At 37.5% G+C, this 17,336-nt stretch overlaps 1 pseudogene; it reads right to left on the bottom strand.

The window, feature by feature from the left end:
* Positions 1-15,049: 15,049 nt before the first annotated feature.
* Positions 15,050-16,374, bottom strand: LOC118627174 (annotated as a pseudogene).
* Between the last annotated feature and the right edge of the window lie 962 nt (positions 16,375-17,336).

The raw sequence follows: 17,336 nt of genomic DNA on the forward strand, positions 1-17,336 counted from the left end.
TTTACTTTCAAAACAGTGAGCTGTAGTGATCCTGGTCATTTCCATGTAGATATTCGATATGGTGACTTAATTCAGGACATGAGAAAGAGAATTCACTGGCTGACAAAATGTTGAGCTATCTATTTATATTCCCGCAATATGAAAAGCAGCCACAACACCTAGGGTTTTAGTTTCTAGCTTATTAACCTGCTGAATTCTGCGTGAAAATATTTTCAATTACAAATTATTTGTGATAATGTGCCATCTTCTTTTAAGGACGAAGTTTAATTGCTTTCAGGACAACTTCATCACCTGGATGTTATTTAAAATACAGGCTTGTGTGTTAATTTGGGATATGATCTGTTTTGTTTAATTTAATTATTTAAGGTACAATTGCAGCCCCATGTTAGCAGTTTACGTCTTTCCAACAAACCCTAAAAGCATGCTCATTTTGAACGAGAAAAGCACGTTAATGTTGAAAGGGATAATTAAGCTGCCTTTCGTCTATCTACAAACTCAGCCTCATTATAAATAAAGACAAACAAGTGCGACATAAAGAGCATTTATTCATTTTTAATGGACTTTTAAGTTAGTTTCTCATATAGTTGATGAATGTAATAAAATTAAATTAAAAGAAATGTCAAGAAGAAAACAAATTTGAAAATTAACAAAGCCCACAATAAATTTGCAATTACTTGTCCATTAAAGGTTTTAAAGGGGGTTAATCTTGGTAAAAAGGGGGAAAAAAATCAACACTATTGGAGCTTTAGCAGGAACAATTATTATCATTGCAAATTACTTAAACTATTAAGCTGAGAATAATTCAGAAATATCATTAGCAGTCAAATGACTGAAAAAACTTGTTTTCTTTCCCCCTTTGTTTAATTTAAACTTAATGTCTGCTTATTCTCACACAAGCAGAAAATGCTGATAAATAATTCCAGAGCATGCCTAAACATCTCCCTTCACAGCCAGCTTCTAATTTGATCTCTGGAGACCCTTCTCCGTAGCTGAATAAAATATTTTCATTTATTCTAGGAGAGCCTCCACCACCATACGTTTCTAATCTCGAGCTGCTTGGTAATGCTTCTAGATGAGGTCCTCAGCAAATCATTAAACTTGTTCAATAACAACGTGGCAAAACACAGGAGGTTTGCCGTTACTGAAACAAAGAAGTTTTTCAAACAAGGGGGAAAAAAAAAACTTTAATAAGCTAACTTGCATTTCTAGGGCACATTGGAGAGATTATTTAACGTTTTAAACGTTCAGGCAATCACCGTACGAGGAGACTTCAGATTCACAGTGTCAGAGGTTTTCACAAGGGTCATATTTTCAAGTTGCAGAAACCCAGCCCTGGAAGTCGCTTTACTGATAGAAGGTGGTGTCTACCCAGGTCCTTCTCTGTGTCACGCACGTGGGCCACCGAGTGCGTGCAGGATTTCACCTCTGCAAATATATGAAACACTGAACTACTAATTTGTTTGGTTTTAATAAAAATAAATGTTATGGTAATCAGATAACAGAAATTACTTTACCCAACTGTCTCAATCCATCAAGATGCAATTTGATGAAATGAAATGAAAGACTTGTTAAAGGTAATTTTTCTTTCTAGGTTAGAAATTCATGATAAGCACTGATAATTTATGTCATGTAAGACATATTAGCAATTAAAAAGAAATGTTAGCAGAATGAAGCAACTTTTTAATATGTTAAGGGATCAGATTTTACACTAAAATGGGGATGAAGTCTGACTGTCCAGGGAGGAGCAGGCGCTGGGGAGGTTGACCGATTTTAAGTCCCAAAAGCGAGAATGTTATTAGTGTCTGTTGACAGTATGTCAGCCTTGTGGTGTTGTTGGATTATTGTATTTTTATGTTAAAAAAATTCTTACTCTGTGAAAATTTTGTTGAGCCTGTTTTTCAATGTTAAAGTTTACTTGTAGAAAAGGAAGTCACAGTGCATGAGATTGTACAAAAAGAAATAGTTAAAGAGTATATTCCCTATACATCTTCAACTTTTCCACCAAAGTTCCACAATTATGAATTTTCTTCTAAAACAGGTCACCCATTGACAAAAAAAAGTTTTAGATAATTGTATTATTTTCATTTCATGATTACATGATGTCCTCTATTGCCAGCATGCTCTGTGCTCTTGAATTGCAGTTAATTACCTGGTCTTTTCCTTCACCAACTCTCTTATCATCAGCTTAACCTTCAACTTCCTTTGTCGGTTTTTCTCTTAATGACTTTCTTCTTCATATGGAATAGAATTTTCAGAAAAATCTTCGTGTGGCTTGGAGATAATAAAGAGCCTGGAAGGGAGCCCCGTTAGGTAGCGCGTTCCCATCACCACTGAAATGCTCACGTTAGGAAGTCACGGAGCTAGCATAGGTCTGTTCTTGTGAACGTGCTATGTTAACTTGGCAGTGCAGCATTGGGGGCTTTTGTTGGAACGGAAGTAAAAGCTGAATTTACTGAGTGTCCAAAACAACATATATTTAGACTAAAAAAGGAGTCATATGTAAGAAGAAATGAAGAATTTGCACATTACCTTTAACAAAGATGAATTAATTATAGCTTTTTCTTTGCTTTTTTAATGGTCACTCTATAGATACAGAAATTAGAAAAATGCTGCATAAAAGTTGTGCTAGCATCCATGTATATGTGTGTGTGTGTGTGTGTGTGTGTGTGTGTGTGAATACCAATGGTGTGACTAATTGGAAAAAAATTCTACTACAAAAGAATGAGGATTCCACACCCTATTAGGACTCAGAAATGATGCAAATACTATGCAAATTAGCACTTGAATTACAAAACATTAGTCCTTGATGGTTATTTTCAGGGCTCATGGTTATGACCATTAGGTTATGAGGGGTGTTAGCTTAAGAGTCATGTTGACTGGATTCAGGCACACATCTACCAACTACTGCTAGCTCAGTGACTTTGGGCAAATGACTTAATCTCCCTTTATCTCAATTTCTTCATTTGGAAAACGGTGAGAGTCTCTTCTCGGTTGTTGTGTGAATTAACTGAGAAAAAAATACAAAAATGCTTTTATAGTACCTAAAACATTGTAAGCATGCAATCATGATTTACTATTGTTGTTATTATTATGGCATGAAGATCAAGGTGCAACTAGGTAGGATCTATTTGTTATTGTTTAATTATTAAATATTTTTTTATTTACCTACCAAAGCATTCCAGTCAAACATCACCTCCTGCGACTACCAGTCTTCATTGTATATGCAGACTTTTGAAGTCGAGGAATGGAGTAAAGCTTAGTTTCTGGGAGCATTGCCCTTGAATCAAACTTAGGCAAATGTGCATTCCAGCCCCACTACTTCCCAAGCAGCATAACATAGTGATTAAGCACTTGGACTCTGACTCTAACACTTGGTCAGAATGTCTCTCTAAACTGGGGATAATGATAGGATAATAATGCTTAGCTCATAACCTTACTATAAGGGTTAAATTTCTTTGTTTTTGTAAAGAGCTTAGAATAGCGGTGTCTAGCACACACTAGTATTATGTGTTTGTTTAAACAAAGTCTCTACCACAGTATGACCTTGAGCCCCTCTGAGCCTTACTTTTCTTACTTGTAAGATCTGAATAAAAATGCCTCCTTCATAGGGTTATGAGGAGGGTTATATGAAATACTACACATACAATGCTTGGCATACAATGAGTGTGCACTGAAAAATGGTTATCACCATTGTTATCAATTCTCTTAATTCTCTACCATGATTTTTTTTTTTACCACTCCTGTGAAGGCAAAGCTCGTAAAGATAGTCCCATGAAATATTTTACTGTTAAAGGTTTTTTCATTTCAAGAAATACTTCCTTTCTTTTTCAGATGGCATGTCCATCTGGCAGGGTAGCTTCAATTCCATTTCTTTTAGATCCACACTAAGAAACTAACAGATCCCTCTTTAATATAGTGTTCAAAGAACTGCACCTAACATATTGGTGTTTATCAGTAATGACTTCTACTTAGGCACAGTAGTACAGTGGAAAGTATCATCAGCATGCCCAAGCTGTAAGTCATGATGTATTAGAACGGACCACCCAGTTGGGAAAGATACTTCATATCTCAAAAGCTCAGTTTCTTCAAATATAAAACCTAAGTTCTATGTTATTGGAGGCAATTGCCTATCCATTATATCTTGTCTCAGGGTGGTAGCAGATTGGTTTCAGCAAGATGGCTCAATGTCCAAACAAGTCTAAACAACACTTTGATTAATGTGATGTCTATAGACACATTTGTAGGTGTAAATTCTGATGACTGTCAGCATTAATTCTTAGAATTTTATAGAGTATTTTACACCACAGTGGTTCTCAAGGAGTGGTCTGAAGAGTAATAGCACCCAATCACCTGGGAACTCCTTGGAAATGCAAATTCTTGCACCCTACTTTATACCTAGTGAGTCAGAAACTCTGAGAGTGAGGCCTTTGAAATCTGCCCTGTCGTAGGCACCCTGAAGCTTACAAACAACTGCATTCAATAATTCTAAAAATTACAGGTTCATTATTATTATTGACTCCAATTTGCCACTAAGGGTCCAGTCAGGGAAATAGGAATCTTTCGGTATGCCTCAAAAAGAGAGAGTTTAACATAGGAACTTGATTACATAAATAATGGGAGAATGAGCAGCTATTTCTAACTCTAGAGGTATGCAGATAGATAGTATCTTGTCTGAATCTGGGGCCACCTGCAGAAGGTAGAGCCACAGTGGGACCGCCCCGTGTGTGCCCAAAGAGTGAGTGGCTATCCAAGCAGCACCTCGAGGCACAGAATCTGCCAAGACTTTGCCTGAGGCAGAGAGAAAGACAGAGGGATCCCACACTCTTATTCTGTCCCAGAGGAGCCTGGGAAATGTAGTTGCCTATACTAAAAAAGTGAATAAGGGCAAGCAGGGAATAAATCTGAGGACCAATAGGCAAATGAATCACACATATGGTTATTGAATCCAATTTTCCAAAATTAGTTAGTAGATGAAAGAACTGGGACTTGAAGCAGGGAGCCTACTCATCCGATTCTGGCTCCCCGCCATTCTACAGTAAAAACAGAAACTCCTACCAGTTCAGCAACAAGTGAAAATATTCCAGAAGAATTCATGAAAAGAGCATATTACACAGTTCAAATATTGAAATCTGGCTGACATCTCTAAGTACATAATAATAGTTTAAACTAGTTAAAGCCTGAATTTTAAATTTTCTTTATGTTTGGTTCAGTCGTCCTGGCCCGTTTACAAAGAGGCAGGTGAGAAAGATTTTCCGCAGTGGCTGAAATGTAAACAGGAAATGATCAGATCCTCTGACAATGGATGGTATTTGATGATAATCTGGAGCATAGGCACCAAGATCTATATTTCTTAACATTTGTGGGTGATAAATGTGCGTTGTGCTGTTAGCCCACCTTCTGTTGTTAAGCTAATTGGCCTCGCTCTTCCTGACCGGTTTGTGAGAGGCCTTGTCTGGGACCGTGTTGCAGCAGATGGGTCCTGCTGAAGGACTGTTTCCCTGCACCACTCAGAATGAACCTGGCTTGTTGGGCTGTTGTTTTACCTATTCCTTTTGCTCTCTTTCAATTTAGAGAGAACTCTCAGAGGTAAACCACAGGAAGACTTACACATGAAAATTCCCCGAGGTCAAAGCTAGTGGCTGTGCCAAGCCAGAGACTCGAGGCATATGACAGCGCTTTGGGAGTGAGTTTTCACATCGCCTGCCAAGAAGGAATTTGAGCTAAGCCAGGCGGACGCGGGGCTTCCTGCAACTTCGCTTGTGAAGGTGAAAAATGAAGATGCTTCTAATTAGTAAAATAATGGTTTGTAGCAACAGTTTGAATTCCAAATCCTGTGGTAGGTATAGCGTACATATGGAAGTATAGTTAGGTTCAGTTGCCAACATTTACAATCCATTTCCTTTCTGCAGTATTTGAATCCATATGGGTATTAGGGAGATCCAGTTTTTGTCAAAGTGCCTTCCTCATTTACAGGACAAGATAGTTAAGTCTGAGCGCCTTTTTAAGGTGGGTGCAGGTTTAGTTTAAAGTCCACAGTCCACTTAGTTAAGGCAGAAAACAAATAGGTGGCTGCCTCAAGGTAACTTTTTCTCTCAAAATATGATAAAAATTGTGTTAAAGTATTTTAAAGTGACTTGAGAATAAAAATCTCAGGTGCTCAAGAGAAAGCAAATGTAACATTATTTTTAAATGTTGGTAATACTTTGACCAAAAGGAAGGAAATAATCTAGAGAAATAAAGATTTGCCTTTAAAAGTCTCTGTTATAATAAATGCAACATGTAGATTGGTTAGGTAAAAATACAGCAACAGTATTTAATTTTTTTCTTTTCTTTATTGATGTTAGAGAGAGAGAGAGAGAGGAAGGGAGAAGTAGGGAGAGATAGAAACATCAATGAGAGAGAGCATCGACTGGCTGCCCCCCTGTCCCCTTGGGGATCTGGCCCACAACCTGGGCATGTGCCCTGATCCGGAATTGAACTGGCCATGTCTTGGTGCACTGAGCCACAGTGGCACAGGAGAGCAACAGTATTTAAACTTATGAGTATCCCTACAGGTTAAAGTTTAAACTGGGAATCTAAGTTGTATTAATGTAAACTATTATAATTTTATACATACAAAGTATGGAATAAACAGTAGTAAAATTTTTGAACAAACAACAACAACACAGTGTAAGTCCGTATTAATTTTTTGAGGGTTATTTGGTAATTTATTTGTTTTAAGTTTGCACTGTTTCATTACCCACTATAATTTTTTAATGATTTTTCTTAATTGATTTGTTAAAAAGAGAGGAAAGGAGAGAAAGATAGAAACATCGATGTAAAAGAGAAACATCCATCGGCTGCCTCCTGCACATTCCCTACTGGGGATGGAGCCTGCAACCTGGGCATGTGCCCTGACTAGGATTTGAACTGGGACCTCTCAGTCCATGGGATGACACTAAATCCACTGAGCTGTACTGGATGGGCTACTCACTATAGTTTTCAAAGCTACATATTGTTTCAAAAAGGCAAGATACTTCACAATAACTAGATATTACTGCAGTAATTTATGTGATTCTGCATGTATATTAGTAAACATTATAAATGAACATATCTCCATTTGATTATCTTGCTTTTCAATATTTTAATCATTAAGATTGTACAGGAGACTATAATTTGTATAAGCAAAATATAATATTTAGTGGTTTGTATATATTTTAAAATTCAATTAGAATTTTAAGTTTAAACTGTTATATTTGCATTTCTTTAGTATGACTCAATTGTTACTATATCATCTGACTACAAACCAAAAATATCATAAACATTTATAACTTTATGATTTTATTTGTTAAAATCTCATTGACTGGCCTGGCCTGTTTGGCTCAGCGGTTGAGCGTCGGCCTGCGGGCCAGAAAGTCCCGGATTTGGTTCCTGCTAGGGGCACGTACTATCAAAAAAAAAAAAAATCTTATTGACTGCTTTAGTTTTACTACGATAAACATTAGTTATGTTATTCTCATCTATATAGTTAAGTTTGAGGTAGAATGTATTAAAAACAACCTTAATAATTGTTAAACTTTATTAATCATGCCTTCTAATCCAATGGGAATCATATTCTTGTGGGCCAGTTCAGAATTTTATGAACTCATTGCCACATCTGAAGTATACATTGAGTTGTTGAGTGGCAAACTGATACCAGGTAATTAAGGAGAAAAAAAATAGGTACACCTATCTCACAGATAGGTTTCCCTGGGAAGCAGATTCTGAGATAAATATTGGCATTCAGAAGTTCTGTTGGATGTGGTTTTGGGGTCCCCACCTATGGAAGGAAAGTGAAGAAAGCAAGATTGGTCAGTGAGGTAGCTAGTCTACAATGCAGCCTCAACAGAGCACTTTGCTGACCCCAGGGTGAGCTCTAAAGGAAGGTGGTTGGGGAGGGGACTGAGCCTTTTCTCCCTCACATACGTTAGTCACTGGATATAGGCTGCATAGGAAAGAGGGCATCATCTTTGGCCAGGCATCTCTCTTTAGATAAGGCAATACCCAAAACACCTACTACAGTTGAGGGCTCACTGCTGAAGGAATACATCCATCATTCTTGAAGGAGAATCTTCATGGAGTCCACCATAGCCTTCTGTAAAGTTCCTGTGGGCTTAATCAATGAAAAGTAAAAGTATTAGAAGTTAACCTATAATTTATTCATTCTTTTTTTATTCACCAACAATTTACTACATATGCTTTTCATTCCATAACTCTGTACTTGGCACAGAGTAAGAACTCGGTATTTACTGTGTGATTGAGTGAATTTGTAGTGGTCATTTTGGAGGAGAGAAAACATTTGTGCTGAAACTTGCTCAAAGGTATCAAGTGCTACTTTTTCATTGGTACTAAAGTTTATTTAGGAAATGATCTCAACAAACTTTGATTGTTTCTATTTCTACCTGACTGTATACTTTAATGACATGGTAACTGTCTTTTCACCTCTAAAAACACAGAATCCAGCAAAATCTTTTGCTTATAGAAAAAATATAATGACATCTGTTGCATCAGTGAAATAGGAGTACGATGGTCCTTGACTATTACAGCAATAAATGTAAATTTTGTATTAAAGAGAGTGAAGAAATTGCAATTAAAAATAAAACAAATGAGTAAATTAACAGTTTGAAGGTTGAGGAGGATAGATTGGAGGGTTCAGGTCAAAGACACAGAGTCAAACTGGTAGGTTGTTGAAGTATTTCAGGCAGGAATAGAAGGTCTGAACTAAGTCAGGGGAAGTAGGTGTAGGATAGGGTGGCTGTAGTTCTTTGGTAAAAGATTGGATGGGTGTGTGAAGAAGGAGAATATGGAGGTATAATGAAGAAAAATATTTTAATATGTGGTAATAAGCACCTTCATAAGCGATTGGGAAGCAACTAGTACCGAACAAAATCAGAAAAACTCCCCCAAACTTCTGTATAATGAATAAGCTATAATTATTTGTGTTAGAAATTATTGTAACTTCCAACCCGACTCTGCTCACCCACCACTCCTTCTCCAGCCACAATTAGATAGTATATTTCAGGTAAAGAGTTCTATCAGGCCAGAATTTAAGAGAATTATTGAGTAAAATTCAAACATCTGGTGTATTTTTGACAAGATGTATTTAAATTTTATTCAGCTATTATTTTTCTGGAATTTTGAAATCCAAGAGTCACTACTTTAATGACTAAACTTTATAAGGCACATTGTTCCAGAGAATGATTTGATGTCAGCTTCCTACACAAACAGTATTAGGTTATCTTATTCTCCCTCCCTTATTTCCTCCCCACTCCTATTTCTTTCTCGCCTTCCCTCTCTATTTCCTTTCTTCTTTCTTTTTCCTTTCCTTCTTCTCACCTTTCTTTCCTTCTGTCCCTACTTTTCCCCTTCTTTCACCAAACAAGGAATTTGGGGGCTGCTGTCCTCCTTTCTGTTTCCATTTAGTATGTAAACAACGTCATCTTATAGAGTAGACGCAAAAACGATGGTCCAGATTAATTCAAGACTTATTCCTCCAGCAAGCAATGCTTAACTAACAATGTACATTCATTAGGACATAACTCGTCTGAAGAAACAATACACAATAACCAAGAAGAAGGAGGAGGAGGAGGAAAAGGAGTGGGAGGAGGAGGAAGGGGAGGAGGAGGAGAAAAGAATTCAAATTTAAATCAAATCTGCAGTTGCAATATTCTGATTGCTTGGTACACTGCTATGTATACCCATTTGGTATACTTTTGTTTTATTTATATTTTATTTTCACTAGTAGAAATAAATATTCTCATGGAGTATGAGTTTAGAATAAATTTAGTGCTCAGTGATTTTGGCCCACTAATTCCCCTATAAAAATATGGTTGTAAATAAAATACCTCACTTTATATTAATCAATTCATATGTAACAAATGTATATAAATATGATGTTTCCTTGGTGGCAACCATTGGACTGAAAATGACTCTCTAAAACATTTATGAATGACCAAACAAAGACTGCAGTTCTGGCTCACAGGAAATACCAGATGTGATGATGTAGTTCCATAGTGAAGTAGAAAAATAAAACAACAACAACAAACAAAACAAAGTGGTACATCAGGGTGTATTTTTTTTTTTTATTTAATTTTCAAACTTGAATACCCCTCAGTTGTCAAAATTATTTCAAATGTCTTAGAAAATAATACTTTAAATTCTCTCATTCCCTCTCTCTCTCTCTCTCTCTTCCCCCCTCCCTCTCCCTCTGTGTGTGTGTGTGTTATCAGGGTTATGCAACAAACAGATCACTGATCTCAGTTCCAGCCTCTGATTGGCATTAGGTAGCCCAGAGGAGACAGTAAGTGGATGAGTTGATAATGCATGTTATCTGAATTTGAAATACTGTTTCATACTCACTGCTTTAAATGCTAAAAATATGTTCTTTTTTCTTTTTAACAAAGAAACTACCTAGTTTGTTTCTCTACTTATGGCTCCATGAGTACTCTTGAGCAAGATATAAGGACATGTTTGTAGATCTACTAAATTTTTGCTTTGTTTATTTTAAGCAAGATTTTTTCTGAAGTAGGATTTTATAGAAAACGATATATTACCTTGCATGCATTTCTTATTTCTTTAAAGTCAAGTTATTAGATGACATTTTATGAAAGGGAAAGTGATACAATATTCAATCCATTTTCATAGTTGTCTTCTTTCTGATTTAAGATCAAAGAAGAATCAGAAGCATAATAATTCATAGCAAGGCAATCAATAATTTTTACCTTCATAACTTAAAAAGGGAAATAAATTAAAACATTACCTATATTTGGCATTTTAAATAGAAATTTGACATATCTTGCCCAGGCATTAATTTCAAATATTGTTCAACTTTCAAAAGGAATACAAATAAGGTATATGAAAATTAAGCTACTATTCACATATAATAATAGTTACAAATGACTTAGCAATGCACTTTGATTTTTATTATTGCAGAAATGTTTTAGTAATAGTTTTATAATATTTTTCGTCTCTGATATTTATTTAATATTATTATTAAGCTGCGCTTTTTGTGAATTCAGGCATTGATAATTCTGATATCCTTTTCTAAGAGTATATAAAGGCAAGAAAGAAAGCTACATCTATGTATCCTACACATTTCAAGGCTTGTTTTCTTAGTGAAGTTGCTCACTCATTCTCCTAACAGCACATATTTACTTTTGATTTGAAATCCACTGTGTTCCTGCTGCTCCACTTTTCCACCCAAATACTACCAATAATTTAAAGTTCAGCTCAAGTTCCACCTGAACTGCCTCTCCCAATGTTTCAGCTTAGATTTTATGTCCCATATATCTTACCTTTCATTACAGTTATTACCCAGAACTTACTTTGGCCCTTAAAATTTATTACCTTAAGGAGCAATACTAATAATAGTTATAGTGTATTCAGGGCCTACTATGGGGCAAGAATGGAAGGAGTTGTTCTCACAACTAATTCTAAAATGGATAACAGCCCTGTAAGGTAAGACCTGCTGTTCTCTGTTTTACAGATGAGGAAACTAAGTGTCAGAGAGCTAAGTGATCTGCCAACCTCACACAATTAGTAAGTGCTAGAGCCAGGGCTTAACACTGGATCGGGCTCCCAAACCATGTTCTTTCCAGTAAAAACTTAAAATATCATGTGTTCAACTCAAATAGGTTGTAAGGTATGGAAGTCCAGAAATCAAGTTTTAATTAAAAACAAAACAAAAAATCCTCTCTGTTTCTGGTACACTGTTATAATTGTTTTAAGCTCAGAAAAGGCTGTCAGTAAAGGTGAAGGGATTAAGGGATTAAATAAACAAACAGTTAATTCTATCATTTTGTACAATTTAATTTATTATTAGTAGTAAAGCACTTGAAGAAGATGTAGGCTTATGATTTTTCTTCATTAGTCCAATGATAACCAATTTGAGGGGTGAATAGCTGTTTGAATTCATGCTTCACATTTTCCTTGGTGCTCTCAAGAGCTTTCTGTTGTGCAATGAACTCTTAATTATCTGCACCCCTGGAGAAAGGTTCAGGTAAAAATAGTGGATACATACAAAATAATTTATATGTTAGTCCATTTTAAATGTACATACAAATAAATACATTTAATATGCTGGTGATTTACATTAAACAATAAGACTGAATGAAACAAGAAAATTAAGATGATAAGAAACGTTCTTTGTTTTCTGTTTTTGATCTCCAGAAACTCAGGCCATGATAAATGTCAAGGTTTTCTTATTGTTTGCATGCCGCCCTGGTGTGGAGGCTCTGTCTCAGTTTTCCCTGCGGCAGAGGATGGTCAGGTGTTAGGGAGAGACTACTGCTCACCAATAGGTGTGTCTACCTCTTCTTGCTTGGTAGCTTGCTCCATTACATTTCATGCCGGTGGGACCAAATGACCACTTCTGGCTAATGGGATGTAACTGAAAGTGATATATGCCACTTCCAAGTCTGGTCCCCAAAACCTCCTGCAAGTTCTTTACACTTTCCTTTCTTGCCTTCAGGACTTAGTGAAGAGGGCTTCAGTAGACAGAAGACAGGACATTGAATGAATGTGCGGAGCTATCCCCGTCCCAGATCTCCAGGCTGAATTCACAATTCACTATGACATGAAATATTCAAAGCTCACAAACAAATTCCTGTTAGTCTTAGGTTAATGAAAATTAGGGGATGTTTGTTACCGCAGTTAGCATACATACTTTGACTATTAAAAATTGAATGCAGAGCCATAGTTAATTTGGTCTGTGAATTGACAACAAATACACAAAGCATATTTTAGATACTTATTTTCAATGAACATAAGTGACATTTATTACAAGGAGATCGATGTTTACTTCCTGGAAATAATTACTGTAGATTTTACAAGCTAAGAAAAATTAAATATAAAATTGATTTTTACCTAGTCCAAAAAGAAATTGAACTAAGCAATCATTAAAGTACTATCTAGATATCGATTTCATTTTATCCATTTAAAAATATTTCTTGAACATCTTCTAGGTGCTAGACAGGGTTCCAGGCTACAGAAGTATATCACTGTGCCATACAAGTGACCGTACTTATCCTCATGCAGTTCAGCTTTTAGTGGAGTGAGACAGGCCATAAGCAACATAAAAACCAACAAGTTACTATTATAATGATAAAGTGCTACAGGGAAAATGGAACAAGTTATATGGGATTAAGAGTGTGGAAGTGTGGTGGGGAAAGAAACACACTTTTACTTATATATTTATATTTTTAATCCTCATCTGAGGATGTTTTTATTAGTTTTAGAGAGAGAGAGGGAAGGGAGAGAGAGAGAGAGAGAGAGAGAGAGAGAGAGAGAGAGAGAGAGAGAGAGAGAAAGAGAAACATCGATGTGAGAGAGAAACATCAATTGGTTGCCTCCTTATGTGTCCTGACCCCACAACCTAGTACGTGCTCTGACTGAGAATCAAACCTGCAACCTTTTTGTGGTGGAGGGGACTGCACTCCAACCAAATGAGCCACCCAGCCAGGGGAAGATGCCCTTGTAATAGAGGTGGTCATGAGCAGCCATGCTGAGAAAAAACCATTTAAGTAAGACTTGAAGAAAGTAATGAAGTGAGCACAGAATATTTAAGGCAGAGGAAACAATCAGTTTCCTCAAAAGACCTAAGAGGGGGACATAGCTAGCGTGCTCAAGGCAAGCAGGAGAATGTCAGTTATGAGAAGATCAAGTTAGAGAGTGTTTTGGTTCGCTCGGGCTGCCGTAGCAAAGTGGGACAGGTTGGGTGGCATTAACAACCTAAGTTTATTTTCTCATCATTTGGAGGCTAGAAGTCCAAAATCAAGTTGTTGGCAGGTTTGGGTTCTTCTGAGGCCTCTGTCCTTGGCTTGTGGATGGCCACCTTCTTCTGGTCTCTTCACATGGTGCGTCTGGGCTTGTGTGTGCCCTAAACCTCCTTTTCTTATGAGACACCAGCCATAACAGATTGCGGCCTACTCTAACAAACCTGTTATACCTCCTTACCCCTTTAAAGGCCCCGACTCCAAAGAAAGGCACCTTCTGAGGACTGTGGAATTTAGAGCTTCAATATATGTACTTGTGGGGGGGGGGGGAGGGCACAGTTTAGTCCATAGTAGAGAGCATTGTGTCCTGGTTCATGTAGGTCTTTAGGAAACTGGGTTTCACTCAGTCATGGAAAATGGAGCGCCATGGAGGCTTTGAGCAGAAGAGTCTGCACATACACAGACTTCGCGGCAGGGAGAGAAACAGAGCAGGAGTTAGGAGGACACCGATACAGTCACACGAGCGACGAGGCAGCTCAGGCTCACCTACTAACTGCTCAGTGCTAGGGGGTCTACATTACGGTCCGTGGAATACTTTTACAGAGTTAAGAATCTCAAGGGATGGTGAAAAAATAGAAAAAGAATGTGTGTATTTTATATATTAGGAACTAAGTCCTAGAAGGGAATACCTTTCTAAGTTTTCACAACTTCTTAAAGTAGAGGGTTTTTTAGGTCAGTGATCTTTTTTTGTTACCTTTACATCTGTCTCATATTCAACTGTGTTAAGGCAAATTTTTTTGTTAAAACATATTTGACTGTTTTCGCAGACATGTGCGTGTCTCATTCATTACCCCAGGTATCAATTCATAAGCACCTTTTTGAGATTTCCCTGACCATTCCACATAAACCTGTAACCAACCTCCTCATCATTGCCTACCTCCAGCCTCTCACCCTGCTGTGTTTTTCTCCAAACCCTGATATCATACATAATTTAAATTTTATGTATTTGTTTATTGTCTAATTATCTCCTCTAGAATATAAACTCTACAAGGTCAAGGACATTTTAATGAGATATATAGGTATACATACACACACATATATATACATCTACAACTCATATATTTAGTTAGATTTATATGTACATATTTCTATATATTTGTTGTACATCATATATAAAATTATATATAGTGAGTTTAGTAAGTACCCTCCAAGTTTAATTCTTTTCCTTTTTTTTTAGGCATAAGTGATAAATTATTTTTTTTATTGTTATTAAAGTTTTTTCCAATGATTTTCAGTACACGAAGCATTTTAACTTAATTTTATTTTATTCCGCTGTTGGTCATAGTTTGAGCCCGACACACTCCCTTCCCATTCACGGCAAAGGGAACTCCTTTGTATGTGGCCACACACTCATCGTTGGTGCAAAGATCAGGCTGGATCTGCTCCCAAATCTCCTTCTTCGGATTTAACTCCTTGTCAGGCTCTCCACGAAAAGCATCAAAATAACCCTGTCTCCAGGAGCTGACCGAGGAGGAGGAGCCAAGATTTCAGCTTCCTCTGGTGAAGCAGCACACGTCACCATTGCTTGAGATGGTATTCCCCTCGTCTTTGCAGGTTTTAGTACAAAGTAAAATCACCATCCGATTTTGCATCTGATCAAGAGGAACATGATTCATCAGGCCACTGACACTGTTCTTGGGCCCGCTTCTCCAACATCTACTTCTACATACAAAGACTCTGCATCAGGATGTTTTTAGGCAGTGATGATACCAATTAGAAGATCCAGACGGGAAACATCTATTGGCTTAGAGTCAGCACTTCCTGCTACTGTTGTTGTTGTTTTCCTTTTTCTCTCTTTTCTTTCCAAGTTTCTCTTTCCCCTTCTTATCTTCTCCTCTTCCTCCTTCTACCTATTCTTTGGCACCAAAAGATATGGTTATGATTGGTATAAATTGTATTACATTTTCAGAAACCATGGAATTAACTTGCAGTGGAGTATCAGATGGAAGTGGTATTTGTTTCATGCCATTTTTTTTTTTTTTTTTGTATGTGCCCTTAGCGGGAACCGAAACTGGGATCTCTGGTCCACAGGCTGACGCTCCATCCACTAAGCCAAACCAGCCAAGGCTGTTTCATGCCATTTTAAATTTCTGCCTGAATTAGCTCTTGCTTCAATTCTTCAATTTCTTTCCTCAATTTAGCATTTTCACTCAAAGTTTCTTCTCTTCTCTCAAAGTCGTCTATAAAATTGCTTTTTCCTTTAGAAGAACAACTTAGCGTTGGCTGGTTTGGCTCAGCGGTTAGAGCGTCAGCCTGCGGTCCCAAGAGACCCGGGTTCTGTTCCCGCTAAGGGCATGTACCTCAGTTGCAGTTTGTCCCCGGCCCTGGTTGGGTTGTGAGGGTGGCAACCACTCAATGGGTCCCTTTCACGTCAATGTTTCTCTCTCTCTCTCTCTCCTTCCCACTCTATCTGAACAAAATATCAAAAAATATCCTTGGGTGAGGATAAAAAAAAAAAAGAAGAAGAGCAACTTGCTGTTTAAGATATTCAGTAATTTGATCTGCCTCTGCACCTTTCTGTTCCAGTCTCTTCAGAACAGCATCATTGGTTGCCATTTTTTGCCAAGAAACAGCAGAAAAACATGAACCAGTGGACCCAGGAGCCCCAGCAGCCTCGGCCTGGAGCAGGTAGGGACCTTAATTATTTTCTTATTGAAGATATAAATTTTAGTGGAAGGTGTGCAGAACATCTGGGCTTTTGGAATAGTGTTTTGACTTTCAAGTAAAGAGTCTAGTGACATTTTTAACACAATTACTTAGCCGGAAGACCCTTCTCTTCTTTCAGAAACAGACTCTTTCCTTCTCCTCTCCCAGGCCCAACTCCTTTGGGGAATTGCTGTTGCCTCCACCCTTCAGTCTAACCAGTTGGTACAAGGGAATCAGACATTTCATACATTTTCCTCACCCCCAGGGCACTAATCAAGGGATAACAGATCCAAGTTGGGCCAGCCAGAGACTTTCCAGGTTTTTAAAACTAAAAATGAGAGAATTGTTTCTTTTCCAATGATGAAAACAACACTACTTGGAAAAGTTGATCTGCGGTGAGAGAAAATGAGGCAGGAACTTGGAGACTCAGACATAGGGGTGTCCTGGTTAGTCAACCCCTGACGTCCACGTGTCTCCATACCATGTCCTTTCTACAGTCTGGTGGTCTCACCTGTCCTGTGTCCTGAAACTAATAACGTGTCCTCTTGCCAACTTAGTCTGCATTGTTTGTGTATTAGCACACACATGATGTAGATTAATGCCCTATCTATGGTAAATGTCTACCAAATGTCTACCAACATTGTTACAATTCCTGCATTTCTTATGTCTAGTAAGGAAATGTGAAAATAGACATGAAAGAATGTCATCCACAGTTTTACTTTTTTTTCTAGTCACACTTCTGGAAAAGATATTGCTATTATCTTTCTCAAAGTCCAGGAAAACAAATGCTCCTTTGGGAATGGGTCATCCCCCCTGCGTGCTGCTGGTGGGGATCAGGCACTTGTCACCCTGGCTTACCACACATATTTGAACCAGATTCCCAACAGAAGGGCTCAATTA

The sequence above is a fragment of the Molossus molossus genome, unplaced genomic scaffold, assembly GCF_014108415.1.
Source record: "Molossus molossus isolate mMolMol1 unplaced genomic scaffold, mMolMol1.p scaffold_m16_p_12, whole genome shotgun sequence".
In the NCBI taxonomy this organism is placed as follows: Eukaryota; Metazoa; Chordata; class Mammalia; order Chiroptera; family Molossidae; genus Molossus; species Molossus molossus.